The sequence below is a fragment of the Trachymyrmex cornetzi genome, unplaced genomic scaffold (genome assembly GCF_001594075.2).
Source record: "Trachymyrmex cornetzi isolate Tcor2-1 unplaced genomic scaffold, Tcor1.1 scaffold205, whole genome shotgun sequence".
Taxonomy (NCBI): Eukaryota; Metazoa; Arthropoda; class Insecta; order Hymenoptera; family Formicidae; genus Trachymyrmex; species Trachymyrmex cornetzi.
Window position 1 is genome coordinate 616242 of NW_017296691.1, and position 8989 is coordinate 625230.

An 8989-nucleotide genomic window follows, 5' to 3' on the forward strand; every position below is an offset into this window, starting at 1 on the left:
CATAAGAATTTTCAACATCAAATGTATCTTGATACCTGTGTCCACTAAAAAATATGATAAAAATCAACTATAATTATATAAATGTACTAAACTTTTGTTATTTATTGCGTAAAATCTGTTCATTCCTAATTGCTTGTAATTGAAAAGATGAAGAAATCAAGGAATCCGAATCAAGGAACAATAGAATAAATGTGACGATGATTTTGAGACACCCTGTACACAAAACTTGTGCGTTCTACGGATTTTGGGGTACGACTCTTATGTCCGCTTTAAGCGGCTTTTAAATTGTAGATCTATTTCGAGAGGTGTCTCCGACTGTCTGACTACTCGACGAGACGTATAGATTACAATCTCATTGCGACACCTTGCGAAAGTGGATCTCATTCGCGATGCAAAAAGATGCAAACGGTCCCATCGGCGGAAGAGAGCATCTCACGTTTCACGAGTCTCCTCCAATCCCGTTCGAATGTATGCGTAAAAACGAGTTACACGTTCGCCCTCTCAAACCTAGAGCGCGTTTCGACGAAGGCGCAACGGTAGGTGTGCTTACAACGGGATGTTGACGAAGAACCACCGGGGGTCCATCGATGTAGATCCTGAATGAACTAGATTACAAGAAGATGTGATTGCGTCTCCGCGACTAGGAAAAAAAAAAAGGAGGATTGACTCAGAAATCTGGGATGTTAAGGGCATACGGATGCAATCTTTTGAATTATTCCGACTGTACGGTAGAATCTACTCTCTCGCTTTACAATTGAAATCTCCACAAAAATCTCCATACACGGAGGAGACACAAAATTCGGCTATTGCAGCGCGTCTTTCGGACGGATTGTCGCTTTATCTATTTAGAGATGCGCGACGGAGGAGAGTCGTCTAGTCCGAGCTCGAGTAGACCGACGTGACATTGTCCTCTCGTCACGTCTTGTGGTCGGAAATTTCATATTTCCATTCATACATAGACGACGACGACGACGACGACGGTGGCGCGAGAGTCATCTTACATACGACTCGACTCGACTCGACCCGTGAACGCAGACAGCAGGAAACGCGCGAGATCTTCTACTGTAACACCAGCAGGCCTCGCTCCGTACGGTTGATATCGGATTTCGGTGGGATCGATGATAGCCGGGGATACAGTTAACCCCCGCGCCAAGTCTAGTCTACGTCCGTTTCTCGTGCTCGTATCCGACGGACGGGAATAAAGCGCGGTGTTTAATTGCGCTCGCGCGTTTAATTACCACCTCGCTATACTTGCCCCGATCAAATACCTTTCGTTACTGTGAAAGTCGCTAAAATTTTTACGGCGTCGACATATGCGAGAGCTTTGCGACCCTCTCGCGAAAAAGAAGGTACGACGATCTTCCGGACGGTCGTTCCGGTAGGCGCGCGTTACCGACTTTTTACGACTCATTAAAGCGGCCGAAATCAAAATTACGGTGCCGCGATATATATACCATGTTTTATTGACAATAAAGCCGGCGAGTAGTAATTAGGTTCGTATCAAGTTTGCAAACTGCTTCATTTTAAGACTTTCGGAACTCCACACTCGCGTGCGCGCGAGTGCCATCGATGCTCGAGGAGTGGCGCCGTTAATTTGCATGAAAGTAATCCGCAAATGAATATTCACCCGGCATATCATTAAGACCGTGAAAGGGGACGCGGGCCGGCCAGAGTTAAGAGTTAATGTTCACGCGTCCGTAACGATCAAAACATGTTCATTCCGTATTTATATATGTAAACCGTTGAAACTAACGGAACAAAACAAACATGAGCCTTCCTGCCAATTTAACAAATGACATACCATGTCGCCTTACTGCCTTTGAAAGTGATGAAAATCAAAATAATTAGTATACGATACAACTATCATGAAAATCGCATCAAACGCAAAGGCAATGATAATTTTTAACGTTAAACGATCCATGCAATTACACGCCATTACCTTTATACGTTTTATCCATAGTAATGGATTGGATATATAACGCTATAACTCTTTTAATCTAACAGGAAACGTTGTAAAGTAGATTCTTAGAGCCATCGCGCTCCGATCGGCCACGTATAAACCGTCGATGGACGATTACAGGGCGGAAAATAAAATTTCTCTGGGAAACGTACGTGCCGGTGTGATAAAGGCGACAACAAATTTCGCGGATGGCGGAGTTACGCGATTACGTGACGCGTCGGCCGGGAAGGTTACGAGAAAGTTTCTGGAGTGTAAAGTGGGCTTAAGGCAGCCGCAGGATAAGAAGTCACCGAGGCGAGGCTTTATGAGGAAGAGAGGGTTATAGAAAGAGAGACGGCGTGGTCGTGAGAATGTACACGGCTAAGCAAAAAATTCCTCTAGAAAAGTGCTCTCGAAACGGCCCGGAAGTTTTTCATGGACGGTACCCGACCCCTTAACATCCGGGTCACGTACACTGGCATCTTTTAATAAATAATGCATCGTCGATATTTGGTGCGAGATGCTGTAATTTCCTGCGACTACATTTTTGACATGCTTTTGCGAGAGACAGAACGAACGGAATTAATAGAAACGTGAAAAACATGATAATTTCGAATACATAGTATAACTGTAATTGAATGTAATTAACAATTATTTCTCAATTATTTAAGCTATCTGTTAAATTAATATAATTTTCTATTTTTTTACTTAAAAAAAATATATTTTCTTTAATTTATTGTTTCTCGCGTGTCTTTTGTGTATGACGATCTCTGGTGTTATGAAGAAAGTGTCGTGAGAAAAGCGAGTAATTAAAATAATAAAATCACTTATTTATATAAATTAAATTGCTACCTCCCATTACGATAATCACGTTACCCGATTCTTGAAATTATGGAAGACCAACGGAGGAGAAAACAGCGTAACATGATCTTGAGCCGAAAGAAACTTTTATTAGCTCCTTTTTGCGCGCAAAAAACCTGAATCCCAAAAGCACGCACCCACCTTGCAGGTAGATCCTTCCATAATCTCAACCTCTTTATCTTCTTACCCGCCTTCTGCAGTATCGTCTTACCTAATGGATTTTAAATCGTGTGAAACACAACATCGTACCAACTATTTCTGTTCGGGACAGGAATGAATTTTTAATTAGTCTTTACTGCTTTGTACGTACCATTACGCACGACCGCCGCAAATCGTCTTGAATGGTCCACCAACCGGTATGTATTCCGCGTATTTTTTATTTTAACGCTTTATTTATCGCATAACTTTCTGACGACGGTGTCGCTCGTAAATCGAGAACTTCGGTGTCGCACTTAAACTTCTTGCTTTTTGCTCGCGAGATCCTCGATAATACGTCACGCGCTTACTATGGTGTAAGCGCCACGCACCGGCAATTATGCATCGGCAGAAGAACAAATTATAAGTCAAGATTAATGATATCAACGTATATATCAGACTGGCCGCCATTTCGGCTCGACTTAAATTTCTTCTTAATGAAAATTTAGTGTGGTATTATTTTTCTTTCATATTCTACGAACATTAAATATTTTTTAAAAGTCTCAGGAAATCCTAAAGTAAAATCCACTTTAACTTGAAGCTAATGCAAAGCTTAAAGATTTAGATAAAAAATAAAAGTTTTGTCGTGTATTTACATCAGCGATGCTTAATTTGTAGAAAGTTTTTCCAATTAAAATGAGATATGTATCTTTGGAATTACTGCAAATTACTTAAGAAATCTGCTTAAAGAAACTGTAGAAGAAAAGATGAAAAAAATACTGTATATCTCACATTCCGTGCAGCCATTATGGCACAATTGAAATCTTTTGTAATGAGAAAAATCGTCTTCCATTCGCAACATTATATCACGTTTTTTTTTTAAAGCAGCACAAAAACCCTTGCATATTATGTATCGTTCTATGCGCTGTGTTACACACAATATTCATGCATTTAATGCACGTGGCATTATATTCTTGGGCTTAATAATAAAATCGATTAAACTGTCATTGACGCAAGATGTTTAATACCTTTCACCACAGGAAATTTCTGCACGCTCCCTATTTGCTTTATTTATTCCCTTAAACAATACACCGTGCTCGACGAAAGAATCCATTAAATGGCCGTGAAGCACAGCACAGATCCCACCTGGTCCTGATCTTTTATGACCGAGCACAATCGGTCGGCAATTTCGAAATATTAATAGAGGAACTGATGCCACGAATACGAGTACACGGATCTCTTTATTACGCGCGTTCCAAAAAGAAAAAAAGAAAAAAAAGAAAAAACGACGCCCACGCGAGGAAGAAAAACAAGATTGGTACTGCAGTATTGTAGTATATCGTATCGCAATATTGCTAAGAGAATTAAAATGAAGAATCTCAATAGAAGCCTCTTTATTCCATGCTCTAAAGCAAACGCGCGTTCATAATATCGTCAATATATACTGCGATCATAATATCGCAAGCGGTCTGTGTCACAGTCGAACAATACCGAATCGAGATATGCGATTCCGTACGACCTGCCGGAACGACGGATTTTTCATTACGCGGGCGTCCCCCCCGGTTTTTAATTAATACGATTCGAGGTAGGAATGCGACGGGGCGCGGCGCGACTTTGTCCACGCGAGCGCGAGCGCGAGCGTGCGAGATCTGCATAGAATTCCGCCCTTTAAATCTGCATCGTTAATTTCCGTCAGAACATCTGACGCGTACAAAAATGTGCCACGTGCATATGACAAGCGTCTAACTCGATCCTTTATCCGGGCCGGGATAACGGCGCGGCGCGGCGTGCGGATTTAACTCGTCGCGTCGCGTCGCGTCGGGCTGGTGGCGGACGATCGGCAGAGCGACGGCGAGAATTCCGCCCGCTATTTGTTAACATCTTTTCGAGATTAAATTTTAATCCCACACGGCGAATTGGCTTAAGTGAAATCTCCTTAGTGTGTAGCGCCGCTGCGGAACTGGATTTAAATCGTTTCACGCTACGCTGCCAGATTAGGTTGCTCCCGGGAGCGCAGCTGGAATTGATATTTTCAGTACCATGACCGTCGCCCGAGGGAAACTATTAAGTGCACGCTCGTTTCCTTCAAGTGCGTATGCATTCGCAATGTAGATAAGTAGCAGCCCGGATATACATGTATTTCCGCGTTCATTTCCTTTCTTCTCGCTCGCGCCCCGCGTCGTCCCTTTTATTCGCGACGCTATCTCGAAAAGTGGTAAAATATAATTACATATTTCCTGGAAGAATTAACATTAAAAAAATTAAGTAAGAGAAATGAGGAGTTCCCTTTATATCTCTATCCCTCTGAATGCAGGATGCCCAACTTCTATCATTAAATCAACTGTTAATGACAGATTCGTTAAGAAACTTGGCGTCAACTTTCCTGTCTTTGCACAATTAGGCCTTCCATCAAATTTTCCGCGTTAATTAAACATCGAATTCAAATTTCCAATCAAGTCTAAGACTCCGACTCAAGGAATCAATCATTAATTATAAACTTGGTAGAATTAAACGCAAATGTCTCTCCTTTCAAAATTATTTTGCAATAAAGGACGTAAAGAAATGAAATATTATGTCCATAAATTTAAAATGTAATTGGAGAATATAAATTTAAATTAAATTTAACATAAAGGATATTTTAATTTTAAATATAAATCATAAGTTTAGCTAAAAAGTAGACACGCTTTATACGATACATTACGAAATGTCGAATTAAATGGAACAATAAAAGTGAGGAGACATTCTACAAACTGGATTCCAATATAAATGATTAAAAACTAATTCCTTTAAATCGTATTGAACATGCAATCAACAGTCAACGCCCATAACGTTCACTACAATATTCACGAATACAAAGTGCACTTAGCAGAACTAACGTAACCCGTGACGCATTTACGAGCGGAACGTGAGGTTCAAAGAGTCGAGTTACAGAAATGCATTTAACCAGAAACATAAGGGGGAGAGGCTCAAATCGTAACGTTTTACACGACAATTTCAGGATTAGGTAGCACCTTGGGGTTTTAGAGTCCATCCGAATGGCGGCGGTTTCGCCTCTCGCAATGGTCCACGTCCGACCTCGTCGTGTCCGACGATAAAAGAGGAGAAGGCCACCGTTTATTACGTCTCCCCCGTCAGTCATTATCCCGCAACTCCTCCACGATATTGCGCGCCGGAACGGAACGACGCGACGGTGCCCGGACGGGCGTAATCCATGAATGCGGAGTAATCAGCGGCCGTTTGCGCGCGGCATAATTGCCGGCCGCGTCTATTATGTGTCTCTGTACGCGCGGCCGACTGAAAACTTGCAGAATGCATTTCTGAATGAATGCGAAATTGTCCAGGTCCAGCGAGCCCGGTCGTCGGGCGATTCTCCGCGGGAAATTTCGCTACTCTGGCTGGCATTTGTCGCTCGCGCCGTCCGTCCGTCTGTCTCGTCTCGCGTATAAATTCGCGACAAGTGCAACCGTTGGAAGAAACGTAGCACGAGACGTCTCGCGCGTGAAAGCGTTCTCTTATTTTTATCTACTGTGAAGATCATTTACGGGACCTCGAAGAATTCCAAGGAAACTGTGCGCGCGTCCTCTTGCTAGCGGAAATATTGTCTGGCGGGTCACTCTGTGATCTGAAGCGGTCCACCGTCCAGTCTTTGTGTCCGAGGGCGCTTCAAAGTGTAAAATTAAAGTGAATTCTTTGCTGTCTTCTCTACCTTGGAACAAAGAAACAATTTTCGCACCCTGCCTCCGGCCTTCCTTTACGACGTTCAAGCGCCTCTCTCACAAGAGTCCCATGTGTCGTCAGACGAGCTACTGAAATATTACGACACAATATCGATCACGTGTGCCGTATACGCTACGATAAAGGAAAAACATTTTCCGAGAATTTCGTGTTTAAATCATGGCGTATATCGTACTTTATAGTTGTATTAATTGACTTACATTTTATATTATTAAATAATCGCCTCTCAACAACAGTAAATGTTAATAGCATAACAAAACAGGAAATGTAATTTCATTAAGAGCAAATGGTTTTAATTATCTTTGTTGCAATTCATGCATTTAAATTACATATAATTTCTATACAGCATTCTTTATTAAGAAACTACGCGTTGTTGTATTATTAATCCCATTATTTACTTGTTTCATCGCAGAATAAAATTTATTTCATTAAACAGTACATACTAAAACATTACTGAAACATGAATAGAGTTCATAAAATCTACACGGATGCTTGTCTGCTCGCGCGCGTGCGGTTGAGTGATATATTAATCCTCTTATTTTTAAACTCTTTCTATTAAAAGAGACACGGAAGTTCTTTCTGAACTTAAGGTCAATTCTTATCGATCGAGAATAAGAAACCCACTTTTTTAATGAACTTGTTAGATATTATCGCTACGTTGTTACGTTATTACGTTATTAATCTCGTTCGAAACACGATGACGTAGTTCTTATAAAAATCTTATTTTACATTTTATCGTCGTCTCAAGTTGAAAGCGATTTTTCCAACCTTCCTCTACCGGGAGCTGGTTAAGGATCAAAGCACGTCCCCAATATTGAGTTCATTTTCCAAGACTATAAAGACAAGCAGCATATCGATCACTATAGACACATGCTATTTATCAATTTTACATTTTTTTTTACCTTTCACTACACGACATCCTATACTCTTTTTTTTTGTAAATATAATTAAATGATGTATATGTATGCTATTCTCTCTCTCTCTCTCTCTCTCTCTCTCTCTCTCTCTCCATCATCACGCGCATATGTAGTTACACACGTCATAGCATTTTTATCGAACGTCATATCTGTACCTCAATCATTAATTAAACATGTTCTTCCGGTCGCCATTCATCTACTCTCGAAATTAATTTCGTCTGTCGATCTTTCGTATACCCCATCTAGGAAACTCGCTCTTGTTTGTACGCCACTTCTATCCGCGATTCCATTCGTCCGTTATAAAACGCTGTGTATTTAGTGCTCGACTCCGCTACAGAGCAAGCAAAGAAGCAATTCAGAAAGTAAGTAACATTTGAATTCGGATTTTACGGGGAACTCGCGCGCGCGACTCTGTGTGGTAGTCGCGTTGCATCGTCAAAGAAATGGTTGGAGAAATTGTTCGAATCATCGTGCGTTCGACGCATATAATTACGAAATGCCGGGCACGCATTTGCATAAGCTGTAAATTGGACATGGAAATTGCATGGTGTTTAGTCAACCGTTCATGTATTCAATCGCGCGCCGCGGCCGGCAACGCGCCGGCATTCGTTTATAAGCCAACCAACGTCGGTCAACAATCATTCCCGAAAGTTCAAACATGTGTGTAACGCTTCCGATGAGCGTTTGTAAAATTTATTTTCCCCGGAACCCGCACGACGACGCACGCCGTCGAACAGGCAGGCACCTCTCATTAAACGCAACCCACATGCCGTCGAATATGCATATGCGCCGCATCAGACACGCATGGCTGCGCCGCGCGGCTCGTAATTAGAGAAAATTAAATCTACGTATCAAGCTCTCTCTCTGAAACTCTTGTATAAACCGCATCTTTTTTTGGTCGAAACCAATTTTCACCATGCGCAGATTACGCGTCTGCCGGCCGTCCGCGTCTGTGCGTTTCTGCCGTCGTCGCACGCGTGTTCGGCGCGTTCCCCATTCTCTATCGGCCGAGCTTCATGAAGCTTTAATTTTTTTTTTTTTTTTACGCCACGCGCGTTTGTGTCAAAGGATATTTTTCACTGTAGTCGCCGGCAAATATTTATTGCGTATCCGCTTTTGCGCAGGGATAATTTCATAATGCATTACTCGTTGGGGCTGCTGTGAAGCTCTTTGATGCGAGGCCGAAAGTAGGAGGAAATCCACTTGAAAAACTTTATACTTCGCTCCGCCGGCATCCGAAACTTGAGAAATCCTTCAGACAGCTCGCGGAAAACTCGAGAGGCTGCGAGAGGACCGGCGTTGCATCGCGATCGATATCGCGATTCAGCCCGCTCCCGCAGAGAAGTCCAGGTTGACGCCTAACTTCGTTTGCACAGATGAAGACAGTCAAAGCATCCGTCTC